This window comes from Strigops habroptila, chromosome 9 (assembly GCF_004027225.2).
Source record: "Strigops habroptila isolate Jane chromosome 9, bStrHab1.2.pri, whole genome shotgun sequence".
In the NCBI taxonomy this organism is placed as follows: Eukaryota; Metazoa; Chordata; class Aves; order Psittaciformes; family Psittacidae; genus Strigops; species Strigops habroptila.
The window spans coordinates 34,526,229-34,546,824 of NC_044285.2; positions in this window are offsets into that span (position 1 = coordinate 34,526,229).

Consider the following 20,596-nt stretch of genomic DNA (forward strand, 5'->3'; position numbering starts at 1 on the left):
CTCCTTGTGGTAGTGTTGCAAGATTGTATATCAGCCTGATTTGCTTCAGTTTGGAAACCCCATGATACAAAATACAGATGTTCTCACTGTCATATTTTGAGATAAAGTGAACGAGATTTTTTTAAATACAAATGCCCTTATGCTCAGCTTAACAAGACTGTTTATATTCCTTCATCAGTGTGAGACACCATATGCTCTTCAATGATGAACAACATTTAATAAGTGAAGAGTCAGAGTTGTGAGCTGATCAGCTTGAAGGGCTTCTCAACTTCACATACTTCTAGACCTTGAAGGGCACCATTAACATGTCCAGAGAAGCTGTAAAACAAGCCTGAACTATTTATCATTCAATTTTGTGAAGTAGCTTATTGCCCTACTTTGCTATTTAGTTCTCTAAACAAGCCATCCAATTTGGGGTATTTTTGTTGCTGACAGAATCCTGCCAAGAGTCTTTCATTTCAGAGTAAAATCAAGATGTTTGGAGGCAGCTGCCTTCAAGTGGTGCTGTAATCCTTTGTGTTGTTTCAGTCATTGATACTTTTACTTCTAGTATGTTTTCCACTCAATATTTATTCCTTTCACATCAGAAGACCCTCAAGAAATTGAGACATGCATACTTCTGCTTCCAAATTTGGTTTTTGGCATACAGAATTATTATACAACCATCAGCTTTACTGATTCCAGTGATTATTAATTTCAGTGCTGCTTTTCCACTTAAGGTGATCTTTGTTAGTCTAGTGAAACAGCTACTACCTATTCGGTATCTTAATACATCTAATATAACGGAATTAAAACCTGACATGAGATCCCTGATTTGTTTTGAAGGTCAGCAGCCAGGCGGAAGAAAGGACAGGCATATTGAATAGCTTAGAGAAATTATAAATGTAGATATTTTGTTTCTTCATTTAAAACCACCATTTCAGATGATAAAGATATCAGAAGGAACATTAAATGGATATGCCACCCTAACTCTCATCCTCTTTCTCCTGTTCACTCTGGCAGATTGTTGGCCACATAGAGCCTACTTAATAACAATTCTGGAATATGTAGTGTGCATGGTTAGTTCTGCACCAGCACAGCAGATGAGCACGTTGTAGATCAGTATGCTCCAAATTCTTGGACTCTTAAGTTCTTCCAGCAAGCTGCTGTAACTCCTTGTGTTTATATTTATGATGCTTAACATAATGAGACCTTGATCTTAAGTGAAGAGCTAACTGAACCCAAACAGTATGTTGTCATTAATCTTGGAAGGAAGTTGGAAAACAGAGTCTTAAGCCTTAGACCATACCTTGGTATGAGTTAAAATAGGATCTCAGTATGAAACAGTGGCTAGAAAGTGAAAAATGATTACTATTATGTTAAATCTCAGATTTTTATTAGCACCCACACCAGGATCAGTAATGTTTCGCTTCTTTTAAAGGAATTCTTACTGTGCAGAGTAAAAAGGTATTAAAATTTTCTCACACTTTAGTGCATAGTTACCATATCAATTTTTATTCTTTGAATATTTTTCCAGGTGTATTAAAAGATTTTAATGCAGTAAATGCTTTCTTTAAACTTCTTCTAATCAATACTGACTTCAATGTGACATCTTATTTCAAGGTTAATGTTCCTCTATTCATAAGGTTGTAATTGTAATGAAGTATCAAAAAGCCCCCTGTAATTTCTTGTTTTAAGAAATCTGATAATCATTTTGCCCCACATCAGATAATTTTGCTCCCATTATATTGAGAAATACATTATTTTCTTTTCCAGTTGCTATTAAGATTGATATTTTTCAACATATTAGAAGATCATTACTAACTCAAAATAGACTTATGAAACTGGTAATTTGCCTGTCAAAAACAGGCCACAGATGAGGCTGAAAGAGGTATACTAATGGAATGGCACTAATGCAATTTCACAAATAACTTAATGAAGCATGTAGAGCATATTTCTTCCATTAAGTACACATAGCATGGAGTCACATCTTGCTTACTAGGTGTGAAAAAAATTTTAATCAGTTTAAAGATGAAGAGACTCTTCAAGGTTGTGCTACTGAAAGCTGTCAAAAGGGAAAAAAAAGAAGATCAGAGAAGACTGGTAGGAAACAACAAAGAACCACACTTTCTTGTGCCTTTCTTGAGGTCCTTAAGCTCCAGGAAGGAACAGCTTGATGAAGGGGATGATTCTTAACACTCAGGTGCTCTCAGAAGTTCTGCTGCCTTCTCCCAAAGTGTAGAGTGAGGGAAGAAATACAGGAGAAGAGAGTGTTTCAGATCGTGGTAAAAGAACACAACCACCAAGAGAAGAGCCTATGCTTAGCATACCCATGAGGCTTTGCAGAGCTCTAGACCCCATTATAATCCTGTTGGGTGCAAACCTTCTACGAAGCCCCTGTGAGATTTTCCCCAGCTCTTTAATACTGGCAAGAATTCATAGGCACTCCTAGAGAGTATTTATGTCCATAAAGTTAATCATAAACTTCTCGAGTGGAGCAAGAGGATGTGCACAGGCAGTTATCTTTTGTCCACCCTTCCTTTGTCTGTGCTTAGGTGACAGACTGTACTGTGGAGCTGTGTGCTCACCCAAGCAGCAGTGATGTTACCTGGCCACTGCCGTGTGAAGTACCTTCATGAACATGCAGGTGGGTGACAAACATGGGGCTTTCCCTGCTGCTGTCACTGCCTGTTGACATCTCAGCAGAGATCTCGATCATTATTCAGATGAGTAGAGCACTGAATAGTAACAGAGATGAAAACAAGGCAGAGGAAATGAAAAAGCAGTACTATAAATCAGGGAGTCCCACCATGAATTTATTTGAAGTCATTATGACTTAACAAGAATGTGTTTAGAGGAGTTAAATACCAGACCCAGGACTATTCCCATAAGCCTTCCAACTCTTTACTTTCCTAAAGGTCAGTGCGATGGAGCATGCAGTTGGCTTCTCACACTGAGAGCATGTATTGCTGAAAATCTATACTCCCAATTATAATTTTTTCAGTCTTCAGAGTGAGCTCAGCCTGCCATGCCTGGTTACATCAGTGTCGTTGTCCAATGCCATTAACAGTAAATGCACTGAATGCCAATACAATGTTAATCTGCACCAGTTGGAGTGATGCAGCTTTTTAACCCCTGTTTATTAAAACAAACAAACAAGTTTAAAATCCCTTTAATCCTATATTTCCACATTGAAGATTTTTGTTGAAGCATAAGAGTAGTTGCCACTATTTCCTGTGGTAGGTGCTAGTAAATTACTCTGTGCATGTTCTTGTTTACAATGCCAAATATCAAGGAAGTAATGCTTGGACTGTAGCTGTCCATTGCAGTACAGACTAGAGGCAAAAGTTATCATTGTTATTTTAGTTATGGTTTTACTTTTAAAGCCTTGAATTAGCAAAGCATTTAAGAACAAACTGTACTCATCCAAGCATTTTAGCATATACTAATGTTCTTAGCTAATGACAACAGGTAATGTCATTGGATTTTTGTTTTAAGTTACTTGGCTGGTGAGTACTTGAGCTCTTTTAGTCACCAGTAATTCATCCAAATAGGGAAAATGCAATTTTGAGTTGGACTAAACCCCAAAACATTCAATATTTTTGAATTTGGAGGTAAAATGTGGATACTGTCAAGTTGAAATGTTTATTCTTGATTTTATTAAATATCAATACAGATTGATATTTGATAAAAGGAGTGCATTGCAGAAGAAAACACATTGCATTTTAATTATAAATATTTCAGATAAAATTTGTTTTGGATCAAAAATACTGAACTTGGACTAGAAAATGTTGAATAGAAATGTTCAAATTTATTCTTCGTATTTGCTAAGTTGCTTAAAAAATTAAATCTGTCATGTCTTAATGTTGCTAAGTCTGCATTAATATCGCTAAATACTTAGGTGGAAGAATTTCACTTGGAAATAAAAACCAGTATTGAAGCATCTTTCAAATTAAAGGAAATACAGTCTTTATTGGAAATACATCAAGTAGCACTTTGAAGAGCTTACATTTTTGTCTCCATATGGAATGGAATTTAGTTACCTATGGGCTTCTTTTTGTCCTTTCGACTTTCTCACTTTCTTATTGTGCTCAGAAATGAACTTGGAGGTTGATGAGTGTATCACAGTCATCAACCTGACTGTAAGAGATTGAGTGAAATAGATCATCGTGGTGTGCCTGTTTCACTGCTGAACCCAACAGTTGCCCTGCTAAGAGCTGGAAGTTTCGGAAAATGGTACTCAGGGAAAAATGCTTCCTCCTAGTATTACATATCCTCCAAATCAATTTTTCCAGCTATGAAGGAAAAGGTCCTTTTATTCATTCTTTCATAAAAGAATATTCCCTTTATGTGAAAAACTGCCATACTCATCTATAAATGTGGGAACCAGTGAAAGAGAATTGCAGCAGTTCCTTTCACTAAATGACTGCAAACCAGGGTGAAGCTTTCACTAATCTTGTTGATTTCTTACCTTCTAGTTCTCTTTAGTCATCTGTACCAACACAACCAATCTGGAATATATTAGATGGTAAAAAGTTTTTGGAGTTAGCAAAAGATTTTAGTAGGAGAAAAACCTTCACTTGCCAAGTTTTTGAACAACTGTCATTCACGTTGTTGGACTATCTGGCATTTTGTTGAAAATCTTTGGAATATACACTCCTAATTACAGCTTTATTGAAGAATACTGGGAAAATAATTCACTGGTTTGTCTAATAAAATCTCTGAGGGAGTTCAATTTACGACATCGGTATTCATGATTAATTTCTATGCATTTGTTTTGTGTGCAGTACTGCTGAAGTCAATGGGAATTTGCAATGGAAACACTGTAGATTTACCCACCTAATTTTTGCCTCCAAGGTAGTCCATCAAGTGTAAAGTTTTGAAATCAGATTTACATTCCAGTTCTCAGCTACGAGGTTAATTTCCCTCTGGCTGCTACCTGGTAGAAATCAGGAATTAATATAATTGATTTTAGTAGTTACATTCATATTAAGCCAGCTTCATGGAAGCTGACTTATTTAAAATGCTACAGAGATGCAGAACAAACAGGGCAGATAGTTGTAGCAGGAGTTTTGCTGTTTCTAGTTTCTTTGATATAGGGCATCCTGGAAAAGAAAGATCCTTTGTAACTAGGTGATCTTTAAGGTCTCTTCCAATCCAAACCATTCTATGAATTTAAGTTTTGCCAGTTACAAGCTACTGTTTAGGGAGGAGGAAAGTCCAGCATGTGATCTGTCAGTATAAGCTGTTTAGTGGGGATACTTTTCATAAAGCTAAAAAAATGACAGTGTAGAATATGTAGCATGTATTGATCCTTTTGTTAAATGTCAGAAAAAAAGAGAAAAAAGATAAATCCACAAAGTGCCAGTAAAAGTAGTTGGCTTGCTCCATGGATTACCCATGAATAGTTTTTCTACTTAAGGGTAAAATCTACAACTTCTTACTCTTGCAAAAACCTACTGAAGCCAGAAGCAGGGCACAACATGGTGTGTAGTTTATTATTCTTTCATGAATGCTTTCTTTCATGTTTAGCTTTCCAGCTTTCTGCTCCTGTTGTCTCAAATATTTCATAGGTACAAGGCAAATTGGTAAGATCTGAATTCTCAGCAAGCATGATGCAGGTAGAAAATTAACTGATACTTGTTCACCCATCTGTAATGGTAACTAACCCATGTCTGTCACAACAACAAACAAAGGGGGTTTTTGTCTGTGGTCCTTGTGATGAATACATAAACCCTATTCAAAAAGGGAAGAAAATCTAATTAGAGTATGAATGATATGAAATAAAACCCACCAATCAGTACACAGAAACTACTTTACATAAACTGAAGTCAAAGCATCTTTACAGAAATTGAATGTTTCGTATGCTGAATGAAAGAGCTTAAGAATGAAATTACTAGTGGTTCAAAAACTCTGACATAAAAACGTGTTAACTTTAAAAAATACTGTATTTGGTTTTAATAAAAAGATAAATACATTATTATGCAAATCCAAACGTGCATATACAAGTAAATATGTCTTACCAAATTTTTACACTAATTTTTTAAACATTTTTGAATTTCACAATGGGCTATAGATGATATATTGTATAATAAACACTTTCAATATTACTCTTTCTTTATATTGGAAGTAATTCTTCTACCTGGAGAATACATATTTTTCATACTGCTATTTTTCAATTAATAAAGAGAAAAAGCCTAGTCCACTTTCGGCATATTAGCTATTTGTAATAGACAATGTTCATCATGGAAGACTTGCTCATAGTCCTGTTTCTGTTGGATTTTCAGCAGGGTTGGGAGGAAACAGTGTTTGTCCAGTAAGAATCTTGAGCAAATAAATGTTGGCTTCCCGCAATAATTTTGGCTCTTCACCTATGGAAACTCCCTTTAGTCTACAAAGTAGATGTACCAGCAATTTTCTTTGGGGGGATGTGTGTGTATGGTGTCTTACTATATGCATTGTGTCTTAGTGATATTGTTGGCGCTACTTTACAGGCTTACCTGGCACTGAAAGCACAGCTGAACTTGGTGTGTGCCAAATTTTGTGCTGAATTCTTCTGTTGGTGCTCAGTTAAGTCAATGAGAGGGCCAAAGGACTCTAGAGTTCATTGCTAACTGCCATGGATGCTGTGAGGACAGATACATGAAGATAGTGAGCAACTCAGAAACTCTCATGGCAAAAAACATGTAATTGCCAGTGACGGTGTCCGGTGGTTGGGAATTACCGATAATTTGTTTTAAATTATCAGCTGGGTCATATGCAAACCCAGGCACTTATTGTTTTATCATCTGCAGATATTGGTGGTCTTTGAGTTCTGAAAGTGTATCCTACACTGTATTTTTAGAACAAGATTGCTCCAGCTGAAGCATTTTTAAGGACCTGACACTGAATCTAAGGATTTATTTACAAAAATGTAATGGTGCTTCCTAGTGACAGAACGTATGCTGTTGGAACTGTGTGGTACAAGAAGTTCTGTAGTAGAGACTAAACATAAGTCTTCATGGAAATAACTGCAGAAACTTGAGGAATTTGAGAGCGCTGCACTGCATTCTATTTGTATCGCCTCTCACAAGGATTACCATTCTTTACCAAAAGTTTTGATTTCAGAGCAAGTTTTCCAGCTTCATGTTTTTTGGCATCAGGGTTAGTAGCCAAAGAGCTTTATGTTATAGTTTTGATGGGAGAAAGATAGAAGAAATACCAGAAGCAAACCCAAACCTAGTAGGTTTTGATCTGTGTAAAATATATAAAATATAAAACTTGACACTAGAGATATGCACAAATTACTTATGCTATTTAGTATCGATTTTATTGATCCAGATAATGCAGAAGCTTCATTTGAGATCAGAGCACATTCTGCATTGTGTTCAGCTGTATTGTCTGAACGTTGAGCATTTTGAATTTGTTAGCTTGGAGAGTGATGCAGAGGGATCCAGCTAAGCTGTGCTGAAGGCAGAGGGGAAGCTCAGGGGAAATGGGGCAGCCACTGTCCTGCCAAGCTGCATGGCAAGGGTGGCCCTGCCTGCCCTCGGATCCTTACCCCGCTGGATGGCTAGACACTAATTCTTTTAGTGGGAAAAGAAAAGGCACGGTGCAGCTGGGTTAGATTTCTCTCCAAAGATAGCACATATTCCTCTGACTTAATGATGTAGCTTGTAAACTAGTTGTCATGGCAGCTGGGAAGCCTCCCCAGTCCCACTGCTCAAGGATCCTTCTCAGAAAGTTCCAAAAAACAAAGCACAACAGCAGCCTGTGGAAAACCTGCAAAGGAGGCAGGTGGTAGGGAATTAATGTTCAGGGAAGGTGAATGAAAGAGGTGGTACCTTGGGGAATTCTTTATTTTGTGTTTTGTCAGTGAGGCTTGAAAGACATCTGGGTAACTGAGACTAGCAGGGACAAGATTTAGGATGTACATAGAATTGTTTAGGATGTACACTGCATTCACAGGCAGCCTTAACCTTGATACACTCAACATGCAAGGAAACAGAGATCAATACAGTGCCAGTTGTACTAGGAAAAACTTTGATGTGCAGGAGGACCAAATCCAAGAAAGGGTGTATAGCAGTGCAAGGACTTCCTGATGTTATGCACTGCTTATCCTTCTCCTGTCCTGAGCCCGTTTGGCTTTACGGTATGACAAGGCAGAGCAACCCAGCAGCTTGCTCTCAGCTCTGTGATGCTGTGATCACGTTTTTTCTCTGGTGCAATTAGTTGATTTACAGGCTACTTGAGTATGTCTGTGTTGCAGGGAAGGTTGTTTCTCCCTCTATGTTAATCCTTTCAATGTCCTGGTTTCCCTGTGTCCTACTGTAACTTCCTCACCTGTGTATGAAAGGTAGAGCTTACCTTGGAATGCAAGTTCTAGCTCTTGCTATTGCTGTTGCTAAGTGATAATTTATCACCTTTTTTTTTTTTTTTTTTTTTTTTTTTTTAGAAATTAAACTTGGCAGTTTGGGTATGATAGATGTCAGATTTCTCTAACTAGTTCTTAATCTATGGCCTGGGTATTTCTAGTTTGTGGTTAGTGAGTTTCTTTAACAGCTTCATGAAGCTGGTGTGGCTTTCTCTGTGGTGTTCTCCATTTCTTCGGAAAAGTCAAGTGCTTTGTGGATTAAAGAAAACATGGTAAAAGCCTTTAATGCATCTGCTCCCCAATTACATCCTGAGTGCTCAGATGTAACTGGTTTAACTTATGTGACCTTGCTATTACTCTGGTTGATACTCAATCTGCAATTTCACACTTAATCTTTCAAAATATTCAAAAGAGGGAACCAATTGTGTTCAATTTCAACAACAAGTGTTGCATCTGATGTAGTCAAGGTCAGTCAGAATAGAGTAACTGAGCTGAATCCTAGGATTAAATTCTCAGGGAAAATTGGACATAATCAATTACGATTAAAGAGCTTAGCAATACAATCACAAAATTACTTTGGAGATAAGTGCAAAATGTCATCATTTGTTTATGGATTTTAGAAGGCATTTTTATCTAAAATGCTTATGATAGTTCTTGAAATGAAAAAGGAAATTTAAGAGCAATAGCAGATTGCAGTGTTCTACTCAAAATGTAGTCTACCTGTGGTGTTTGTGATTGCAGGGCTTTTTGTTGGATTTTATAAATAGATGATTGAATTAAAAGGCAAAATGAATCGTAGATGGAAAATGGATAAAAACCTTTGGAACTGCACAAAAAGCATTGGAATTGTTTATTGTTAACTGGTCACATACTGAAAGTAGTAGATTTGTGGATTTGAAGGTCAGTTGAGACCCTACTGTCCGCCTAGTCCAGTCTCACATGTAACATGGCTAGCAGGTTCCTGCATCTTACCAGCAGCTTGTGGTCAGCTAGAATGGTGTGCTGTGCTTGAGTCCTGCATAATGTCCTGCCGGGCTGTGACTGAGCAGAGAAGGTTTGGCAAGTCTGCAGGAACTGGATCATGAAACCAGACTGTGTTAGCTTATACTGTAGGTGGGAGGCATATGTGTCTGGGTACATGTAGGTGGCATGCCTGAGGTAGCTTGCATGGAGATGCCATAGGTTCCCCACAGCAGGAAACCTCACCAAACCTACCAGGGAGATTGGCACTGAAATCCATAAATTCCTTAGCGGTATCCTCACTGATACTGCTACCTGAGCTAGCTATGTTAAAGCTGACCATGTGTATCTACAGACATTGGGGTATTACATCAGTCACAACTGGAGTATCAATCACAACAGATATGTAAAAGTACCTTCAGAATATCTATTCTGGAGGAGACAAATGCATCTCCTGAGATTTGCATTTAGTGCAGTGTTTTCCTAGTGGCCTTCTGTAGCAACCTACCTTTGTTGTGTTCACTGTTGCCCCTAATTTAGACCAGGAACAGCTGGGCTCTGTGGTTCACCTCACTGCAATGAGCAATCTGCTCTTCAGTGGAGGTCACCAGTCTGCTGGTGGGGTAGGGTTTAATCATGAGACCTAGAGATGGAGAGAGCTGTTAGGTCATTTACTGCTCCCTCCTTTTGTTTGTATGGCTAGATTTCTCAGATAGCCCTCTCCCATGCTGGGTTAAGAGGCAGTAGTACGTTTACTAATGCAGTGACAGTCATCTGTTGCACTGCAAGGACTGGGAGTATCTCTGGGATTTTAAACATATGTAGACAAATCTGTAGAGAAATTTGGTAAATAGAGCATTGTTTGTAGACAAAAGTGGTGTTTGACTGAATTTAGCCTAAGAACATTTGGTGCCATTACTTAGGGCCCAGTTTTGCTCACAGTTTATGTGTAGTGTGGTATGATATTCAACAGGCAGTTGTTTACTTTTCAGTAGTTATTTAAAGAGGGTGGGTGTATTAGATACTCCTGACATGGATGAGTACCTCCAGAGGTCCCATCCAACCAACATTTCTGTGATTCTCAGAGCGTGTTTTCTAATGTACAGTTTGAAGAATGGTTCAGTGGAGAAGGAAGCAAGTGGCATGAATTACTGTCTGAATAGATTAAATCAGGTTGTGTTAATTTCAGTGATCACACAGTCATATGCATGTGTAGTTATGGTTCTATGAGAGAACATTATTTCTTATGGAAAATATGGCATCCTTCTTTTGGGTTTCTCTAGGATTAGATGTACCCTGAGCTGCATGAGCAACAGATATTTTGGCCTGCAAAATTATTGAAATACAGAAAAGGTTGTTAATGGGAAAAAACCCCCACCATTAGAATTAAATGTAGGCTTAATTTTGACACACAGTAAATAATATCTTTAGAAAGCATTAGAAATAATATTTTCAAAAAATAGAAAATGTCTGGATTTAGACTGAAGCGATTCAGTTAATTCAGCATGATTTGCAAGTATTTTGTTTTGTTTGATACATATTTGATACTCTCTTATAAATAGAAGGTATTTATTGTCTACTGACTACCAGAGGTTTTGAATCAGCCTTAGGCCTTAATGTAACATTGTTTTATTTAGAACTGAAAAGACAAAAAATGAAAAAAAAAAAAAAAAAGGGGGGGTGTGTGTGTGTAAAAAATCAGTGTGTCTTTTTGGTCTTCCACATAATGTATCACATACTTTACGGAAGCAATGGTAAATAAATTATAAAGATCTACAGTGAGAAATACAGACATTGCAAATGAAAATCTGGCATGTTAAACCCAAGTGGGCATATATTTGATTTTAAAGTACAGAAAATTCTGTGTCCTGAAATGAGTATCAAGTATAGGAACTTAAAATCCTTTCTTCCTCTTTGTCTCTCAGCAGGCTCATAAAGATGAAATAAAAAAGAGCAGATATACATCCTTTCTCTGAAAAATGTTGCTGAGTTCCTTGGTGCTGAATTAGTCTTCACTTTATCAAAAAAAGTAGAAAAAAAAAAGTCTTCTGCTGAAGAATAGTGCAGCAAATATATCTGGTTGTATTTTCCTTTTTTTTTTGAGTGCTCCTTAACAAGCCTCATTATTATTTGCCCTATGCGAGACTTCAAGTAGCTGTTAAAGCTTTTAAACCCCTGAAAGCAAAAATATTCTGAGTATAGGCCAAAATGTTCCCCTTATTTCGCTCTCTGTGGCACTGTGTCTCAGGAAATATGGCCATCTACCAGGAGCTGACTCAAACACAATGAGGTGGAAAAACATGACCTTCAGAAAGATGATTTAGCATGTAGATTGCAGAATACATTTCTATTAGGTTGCTCCCAGCTTGGAACCATTGAGGATATTTGTAAAAGAGCTTCATAAATACGGCATGTTGCTACGTACACAAGCTGCTGTCGTTAGGAGTAAATCTGTGCTATAATATTAAGGGTAGTCTCTTGACATTGACGAAGTGGAATTCTTGTATCACAGACCTTATTTAACCCTCATGTTGGGCGAGCTTTGCTATCCCTGTGTAGAAATCATGTTTGAATGATTGCTTTTTAAACACAAAGTGGCAGCTGATAACCAAAATTTTACCTCTAAGGGCAAGCCGAGCCAAAATGAGCCCTTGCTATATAATACAAAAGGCTTTGATCCAAAAAGCTTTCTCCTTCATTTGCTGCATGTCCCAGACTTGAGGGAATGCCTTCTCTAAATCCTGGCAGTCTTCCTAGGCCCTTTGTGTGCTTCCTGGTTAATTTTTGCTTATTCCATATGGTGTGTAAAGCTCCCAACATCTCTGTCCAGCCTCTGTAGCTGTGTGTAAGCTAGGCCTAGCAACATGCGGTTCTAAAAACAACTCTTATGCCAGAAAGACATGACTCAGATCTGGATGGTGTCACACGCTGTTATTAATAGTAATATTAACTGTGATAATAAGGTTTCATTCTGCCATGACTGAAAAACCAGGATTGAGTGGGCAGGTTGGATAAGGAGTAAGAAGTATTAGAAGCAAAACTAAATAAAGAATTGATGCAGAGACTTTTTTAGAATATTTGTATTAAAATATAATCTTTTTTTGGTAGTGTTAGAAACAAAATCAATGCAATAAAACTTCCTCAGGCATACCTAACTCACCTGAGCAATTTCACCTATAAAAGCTATTTCGTCTGATGTCAACAGGAAGTCATATTTGCCAACTTTTTTCCCGACCATTATGTGTGACCCCACTTCTGATGACCATTATGCTTCCCCTAATTATGTGTGTCTGCAGCTCTCTGGGCAGCCAGCAATGGACACAGCATGATTTCATGCCTAGCCAGGGAGATGCATGCTGCTGGGCAGAGCCTGAATGAATGCAGCACCATTCCCTGCCTCTTAGCCTCTGTTAGACAAAGGAATGGTCCTGCACATGGCATGGCTCACTGGGTTCGAACATGTATGTTAACACTGAAGCCAGCTCTTGAACCTTTTGTGTTCACTGTGTGGTGTGCCTATATTAGTGGTTTTGGTTTATCTCAGGAGCATATATTGAAGCTAGCCTTCTCATTCCTCTGTATGTACTTTGGTTATCACTGGAGAGCAGTCTCAAAGCATGTGAAGTGGATTCCTTCTAAATGGAACAAAACTAGAAGACACGCTCCAGGAATGCGGCTGAAGTACTCCCAGTGCAAATGGGCTTTCTTCAGTCCGTGGGACCAGACTACAGCTACTCTGAAGTGGAAGAAATACCCTGGAATATGCATATTATGGATATCAGGACCTCAGCATCCTTTTGCTCTGTAGAACAGCTATTATTCCATGCTGCTTGATAATGAATATATTCATAGCCTAATAGCCATCATTTTTTTTTAAAAACCCAAACAGTGATATTTAAAAACCCAAACAGTGAGGAGGAGAGTATGGGATTTACAGCCCCTTTTTCTCCTCTGAGCATTGACTGGCCACGTGACAGAGATGTAGCTCCATGATTGCATAGTCATCCTGTCCACATTGTGACATGATTAAACCCATTTGATACTGAAATGTCATAAAGGCAGATGTGGTCTTTCAGGCTGGCTTCCTCTACAGCACTGACCACAGGTTTGAACAAAACTTCCTTGAACTAGAGTAAGAGAATTGAGTTTACACTGTAATGTTCCTTTTCCAAGAGATAACACAAGCTGTTCATAACCATTCATAGAAGGGTTGGGAGACACTGAAAAGAATTGCAGGACTTTCATGAAACTAAGTGTCAGATGCTCAAGCAGCCTTATTTTGAGAGTGGTTATGTGGAGGACTGAGTAAGAAAGTTGCTGGGATGGAACAACTTGGGGTAGAGCAGAGGAGCTAAGATGAGAGAAGAGTCAATATTTAGAGTGGAGATGCAGAGCATTGCTGTCTAGGATAAGCAGGATAAGAATCCTATCGATCTCAGGTATTTATGGAGCACCCATCACTTTATTATATTATGTAATCAATACTTCCATTTTCAGGGGCACTCATGAGAAACATAACATTTTAGAAAATCTGCTGATGAAAGTGGAATAGGTCCTGGTGCCCTTCTGTTCACACAGGTACCTAAGGAGACTATGAGAATCAGTGCTCAATTCTCCAGCTGCTTTCTGAAGAGAGGAATGGCTAGCTACACGTTTCAGATTTGACATTGACTTCGAGCTTGTAGCTTGCCCACAAAGCACATCACTTTGATACAAACTGCCCATTTCAAATGTGAAATTCAGGATGCAAATTAAAGATTTATGGCTTCTCTGTCTGTCAGTTTTGATTCCATCATGTGCTCATTAGTCATGCCCTACTGTGTTGCCCTGTAACAGTTCTGACTGACGTTGACCACAGATATTATAAATGATCCCTTTTGATACATTAGTTAATTACAAAGGAAATCATCCATCTCCTGACAAATTCAAATCCATCTTAAAATTTCATGGAGAGGCAATTCATTATGAGGAAATTTATTTATGAATTTACTAAAAAAAAAAGAACCCGTTCTCATTAAAATTAGCTTAAAGGTACAAGATGATAAAATGTCAGTTGCCTACTTAACTCTTTTGGTGCATGTTTCGCTAATGAGCTGAGAGACTTGGAGACTTCTCAGTTAGCACTTACAATTAAATTCAGCTAATGCAAAGCAAAAAGAGACTTGGAAAGGACTTGCTTTATAGGTGTGAAAAATTAAAGAAGGATGAAGGAACAGACATGATGTATGTGCACAGACTTTCTTCAAAGAACACTTAGATGCTACTCAACTTTTTTCTTTGTCTTCCTGTTAAAACACATGAAGTTTTGCAGATAGGCAAGAAGAGTGTAGAATTTAAATTCAGGGCTTGCACAAATACTGTCATTTAATGCAGGGAGACATGATAGAATTGGATATGATCTTTGCAAAATTATTTTCCTTCCTTGATTAGTTTCTGCATCTCGAGGATGGGATTTTGCCAGTATTTTGCCAGTGCTTTCTGTTCCTGAGGTAAGGGGTGCCATATGAAGGTAAAAATATCTAGTTTTCTTTCCCTTGGTCTTAATTTTTGACATTGAAAGCTTGCTTAAGAGCATGGACTGAGGGACCAGTTGGTCACTGTATGCACACGTCCATCCATATGCAAAGGTTGAGGGATGTTACAAAGCCATCCTCTCACAATCACATCACCCTTAAGAGGTGATTTGAAGACAATGGCGAGTATACAAATATGTAAATTTGCACAGAGAAATATATGAAAGTGGATTCAGGGCATCTTTTCAAGGAATGAGAAGTCAGGAAAGTCATCAAACTGGCCATATCACATGGTGAATTTGTAGGATGTGGTCACCTCTTGGCTGGAAAGTGTAGGGTGTCTGCCATTTGACACAGATCACTGCTCTGCCAGCCAAACAGCAGTGGCTGGCACTCATTGATCTCCTGCTTTAAATGTTCATCATTGATTTTGCCGGATAGCAAAATGTAACTTTCTCAGACTGAATGTGCAATCACTCTTGCATTTGTTTTCACAGGTGTTTCTTTTACTACACACTCTGAGACCAGTAAAATGAAAAGAAAAAAGATGATGACAAGTGTTCTTGGGATTTTTACCAAATGACTGGAGAGTAGTTATGACATCCGTGTAATAGGTTTTCTTCTGCCTTCTTCCTGGCTTCCAAAAATGTATATTTTTTTCATATCAAAATTACAGCTTACAGAAGAACTATCAGTGGTTGATGATTGATTGTTTCCTCTCAGTTATTTCTGTGATATCGAAAGGTTATGGATGGGCAGCACTCTAAGTGTACGTAAGTGTACTGGGCCCAAAGGTGCTCCATTCTAAAAAGACTGGGCTCTCCAGCCCACAGGTCAGTGGTTGGTTGTAGATACATCTAAACTGCTCTCTAACATTTAAGTCTCATCAGGCCTTAGAAAGGTTTCAGATGAGCCTCAGGAGCAGATTTCTGAAGGAAGCATGGATGCGAGCCTCTTCTCTCACCTTGTTAGCATTCCTAGCTAGGTTCCTGCTCTGTGTCGTGTGGCAGGAAGAAGGCAACAGCCACCCCATGTGCATTGTCAGGTCAGCCTGGTGTGCTGCTGCCACTGCTTTACTTCTCATAGGGAGAAATTCCAGCTTAGCTGGAACAGTGTTGTCATCTTGTATACTGTTTCTGTGGTGTTTTTTTTTTTTTTTTTTTGAGGGATTGAATAGTAGCTTCTAGTCTGGGATGAGTTAACAGCTTAAAAAAAGAATTGAGGAAAGAAAGTAAAAATGCCATCTCCTGGGAATTTTATTTCATGATTATTTTTTGAAGTGGCAATAAATATAATTTCTTTTGCTGTTTACTTTTCCTATCACTGATTTGTATTGCAGTTCTTGTGGATCTCCTAGTAAGAAGAACTAAGGCCAAATCTAGCAATATACTCCCATGTGAATCAGGAATTTTGTGTCAGCCCTTTGTAGACATCTGGGATAGCAATGGATTAGCTTGCGATTCCTATGAAACCTAGGGCAACATATTCTTATGTATAAAGTATACTGAAAGTGAATAAGGGCAAAATGATTCATTTGGAGGTATTGGGTAAATCAGTTTCAGGTGACAAAGTTGTACATGTGATAACACAATATTTAATTTTTAATTGTATTTTATTAAGCTTGTGCATTTTACTCAGCAGAAGGTTCACCAAATATCCCTAATAGATTATAAATACTGTCTTTTATGCTCTTTTGAAAAATATTTTTGTCTTCTAGTTGTTATTTACAAATTTCTCCCCCTGGCAGTCCATTGGCATCCGTGTGGCAGTGACAATAAATGATCACCTTTATAATGATCTATTATAAAACTACATGGTTTTTAGTTCAGGTCAATGTCAACTCATCACAGAGTGGATAGGCATCCCACTGAAGCTTAATAAAAACTAGGTCAGCTATATCATACAGTTCTTTTATTTGGCACTTAAAGGAGGTGTTTAAGTTAAAGAGAAAAATGTAAGGTTTAAAATTAAAGCTGCTGCACTCGTGCTTCCAGCAGCCACTGCTTTACCTGGGGAAAATCTCTATAATCTGTCAAACTTTCAAGTCTACAATGTAGGCTAGCATGAACTATCAGCAATCAAAAACTGGGCAGAGCCTTAAAATTTATTGCATGGGAATTTTCTGAGATGGATATGAAGAAGTTAGATAGGAAATAATAGAACATCCCATTTCCTGTCTTGTCATTCTTTAAAAAAAAATACTTGCTTTATATCTTATAATCTGTGAATTTGCATGCATTTTTATTGTTCCTTCACAGTCAGAAAATTAATTACCTAGGAGATCCTTTTGAGTCCTGCCTTACCTCTGCTTCACAGTTCGAAGGAGAAGTGGCTGGTGGAAACACCTGGAAGAGCTTTGAAAGTGCTTCAGAATTCTTTAAGATCTCAAATTGTTCTTACTTTCCCATGGGTAGCTGGAGGAGAGAAGGAAGTATAAGGGTGAAGGAGCTTTCATTTCCCATCTTGGTACAAGCTGCAGCTTATTTAGTTTTTCTTGTTTAGCTCCCCATTTAACACTTCACCATAATCAATTCCAGAAACTACATATTATTGAATTTCTTTGACCAAGTGCTTAACTAACAACAAGGGGCATAGCCTGCTAGCCAAGTAGCAGAATGAAGTGGCTTGGTAGTGACAAAATGTTGTGATATAGCTCATCAACTTAATTTTCTACCCCAGTAAAAAATCTAAGATGGCTGCAAGGCCAAAGGCTGTTCCTACAATACTATTTAGAATTCATTGGTAATCAGTTTTGTCCCAACTCATTTTCAGCTACGGTGTCTGAAAGTATTAGGGCAAAATGGAACTTAGTTTCTTAAAATAGTTGCTGCTGCTTAAGCAGGGTTCCGTGGAGGGAGGTGGTTGTAAACTCTTTTCCCAATAGAGCTGTGACTCTGCCTGAGGAGGATTGCCAAACTAGTGAGCTAGATGCTAAATGTATCTAACATGGTGTTCTTCTATTGATTTCAATAGCATGAGCTTCATTTAGACCCTCTGATAATCCAACCAAGTGTATAATCTAAATCTGGATGAGAAAATTTCCTTCTCTCAATTTAGCAAAGATTCAATGGGAATTCAAACTTACAAACCCCCCCCCCCAGGGAAAGCCTATTTCTCAAAAGTTCTTGTGGTGCTTCTGACACCCTGTTTGTGTATGAATGATCTGTGAAAGAGCTGTAAGTACTCATGAACACATTCATTAATTTGAAATTATTCAGTGAATGCCATATGTAATTACAACTCAGGCTGTGAGTTGCTTATAAATTATGAGCTATGAAAGTTGTAGTGGGGATTTACTCTGTGTAGTTCGCTGTTCGTATGACACAATCAGTGATGTGATAATATTACATCTGTTTCTCTTTCAGTAGCTCTTGAGCTTCCAAAGAACTTCCTCAATATGAGTATCCCTGGGATATTTCTAAGACGGGGGAATCTGTCAGGGAATTTTAGATCCTTGTTCCAGATGGGACCTGGCTGTGAATGCAGAGACTGTGCTCCCCACCTGCTACACACATGCATTTTCACTAGAAGGAATCCTGGGCCTGCTGAAAAAGAGAGGGAGATGGTGGGCTCTGGTAGCCAGTCTGGGTGATGAAGGGGTCAGTCCTGTGGGACGGGTGGCAGCCAGCAGCTTTTCTCCACCCCCTGCTGCCTTTGAAAGAAAGAAACAGGGGAAAAAAGAGATGAATGTGTGTCCAGCTAGCATTGGTATTAACTGTCCTAGTACCATATTTTTCATAAATACTGTGTGACATAGGTTCTCTAAATTATTTCAGTGGGTTTTATTCTATAAATGCAAATGCTAAATGTCCTATGCACCAGAGTTGGAAAGCAGCTGCAAATGAGTTCCCCTAAATTACACAAGATTGGCTTGGCTGAGGGACTGGCTGCTGCAGTTTTGATCTGTGATCGACAGGAGATCTGTGGCAAGATAATGACCCTTATAAAGTGCATCTGCAGTCCTTCCTTCTGCCAGATGGTGCCTTGCACAAGAGACTGTGGAACTCTGAGTCCCAGTGGGGCCTGTCCCAGCCGAGTTCAGAATCTTTGGCCCAGGCTTGGAATCATCCAGACAGAGTACCCAGCAATGTGCTCTTTCTAAGCTCTGCTCTTCAGCATTTCCTCATAAAACTCTGCATGTAACACATTCATAATTACAGTACGTAGAACTGTTCCCTCAAGATGTAGGCTGCCACTTACATGATCATTGAATTCATTTTCCCTCTCTCCCTTTCAAGACATCTTCCTGTTCTCCCTTTGATGAATCTGCGGCTAAGCCTATTATTTATACAGGGCACATACTGTCACTGAACTGGTGGCACCCACGTGTATCTTCCTTGCTGCAGTAATGCTTTTCTAATACTTAATGGTTACTGTTAAGGTTAAATCAATCATTTTAGTTATGATGAGGCAGGAAGACCGAACCTCAGTTTAATATACAAACCAGGATAGCTTCCTTTAACTCCTTTTATTCACAGAGAGCATTAATTAACAGTAATGCAGAAAATGTTAGTGGTTCTGTTTCCGTGGTATTTAGCAACAACTTAAAAATAAATTTACCATGCCCTTTACTAAAAGTTGGTTGGACATTAATTAATATGATGCTTTTTGGTGTTTTCCATTATCATTTTAATTTCTTGGTCAGTGAATTTATAGAAGTAACAAAAAGCAAAGTCATCTGCTTGGAAAGTGATAGTGTGGAATGTAGTTTCAGTATAGTGGATAAGAATAACAGACAGGGTGAGTGAAGATAGAGATAGTATTTATGCTGGTAGGATTACATGGTGATTTAGAGCATATTTTGGTAGTTAGTGTCACTATTTTAAAGCTCTGTCGTGTGACAGAAGTATAAGATAATTGAAGTCATACTGTGTGGTGTATTTATGTTTCTACTCTGTGCTTCCAAGGAGGAGCATGCATTTAGATGACATATAATGCAGAATTTGTTTCTTCTTCCTGCCTCCTCTGCATAGTGAGAAAAATAAAAACAAGATAACTTTGCAGTTTGAAATTCTATAGCGCTGAGAGGACAGTATCTGCATCTTAGCAGTTATTTGAACCTTAGCTGTATTTTTAGCTCTAAAAATGTTTAGAATTTTTATATTTGTTTAATTTGCATGTTATATGTGCCTTCAGAATCTAAACCTGTCAAAACCCTGAGATTTCCAATTTTGGAAATAGCTGTTAATGTGGGATTTTAAAAAATAATATTAGTAACATTACTCACTCAGACCAGTATTTGAGATTCCTCCTTGGAAATATTTTCATACTTTGCAGGGCTTGAAAGATTATTTTCTATTCAAGGTTTCAAAAGAAAAAGGAAATTGGAAAAAAATTGTACCTTTGGGTACAGCTTCCTAAAAGAAGTGATAAATGAGCTTTGCCTTCCTAAGCAAGGTCTCCTTTGTAACTTTGCTGATACTAGCTAGCTCTGGGGTTTCTCACATATTGCCAGTCCCAGCTACATCTGCAAGATCTGTCTTGGAGAGGCACCTGTTATTTCCATGGAGCAGATACTGTAATGTTGCAGTGGCAGCATTTGAACCCAGGATTAGTTGTAGGTTAAGTTCTTTAGGCACCAGGAATAGCAGGGTGCAAGCTAGAGGTGTTTCTAAAAGACCTAGTGCTGCACATTGAGAGATGCTTTCTGGTGAGACTGCATAACTGCACTTTGCTCATAAATCATTGCTACAGCTATTGCAGCTTTCTCTGCAGTCTTGAGCAGACATTGTTAACACCACATAAAGCATCTGAAACACTGTTCCTCCCAACACAGGGAATAGGCAGTCAT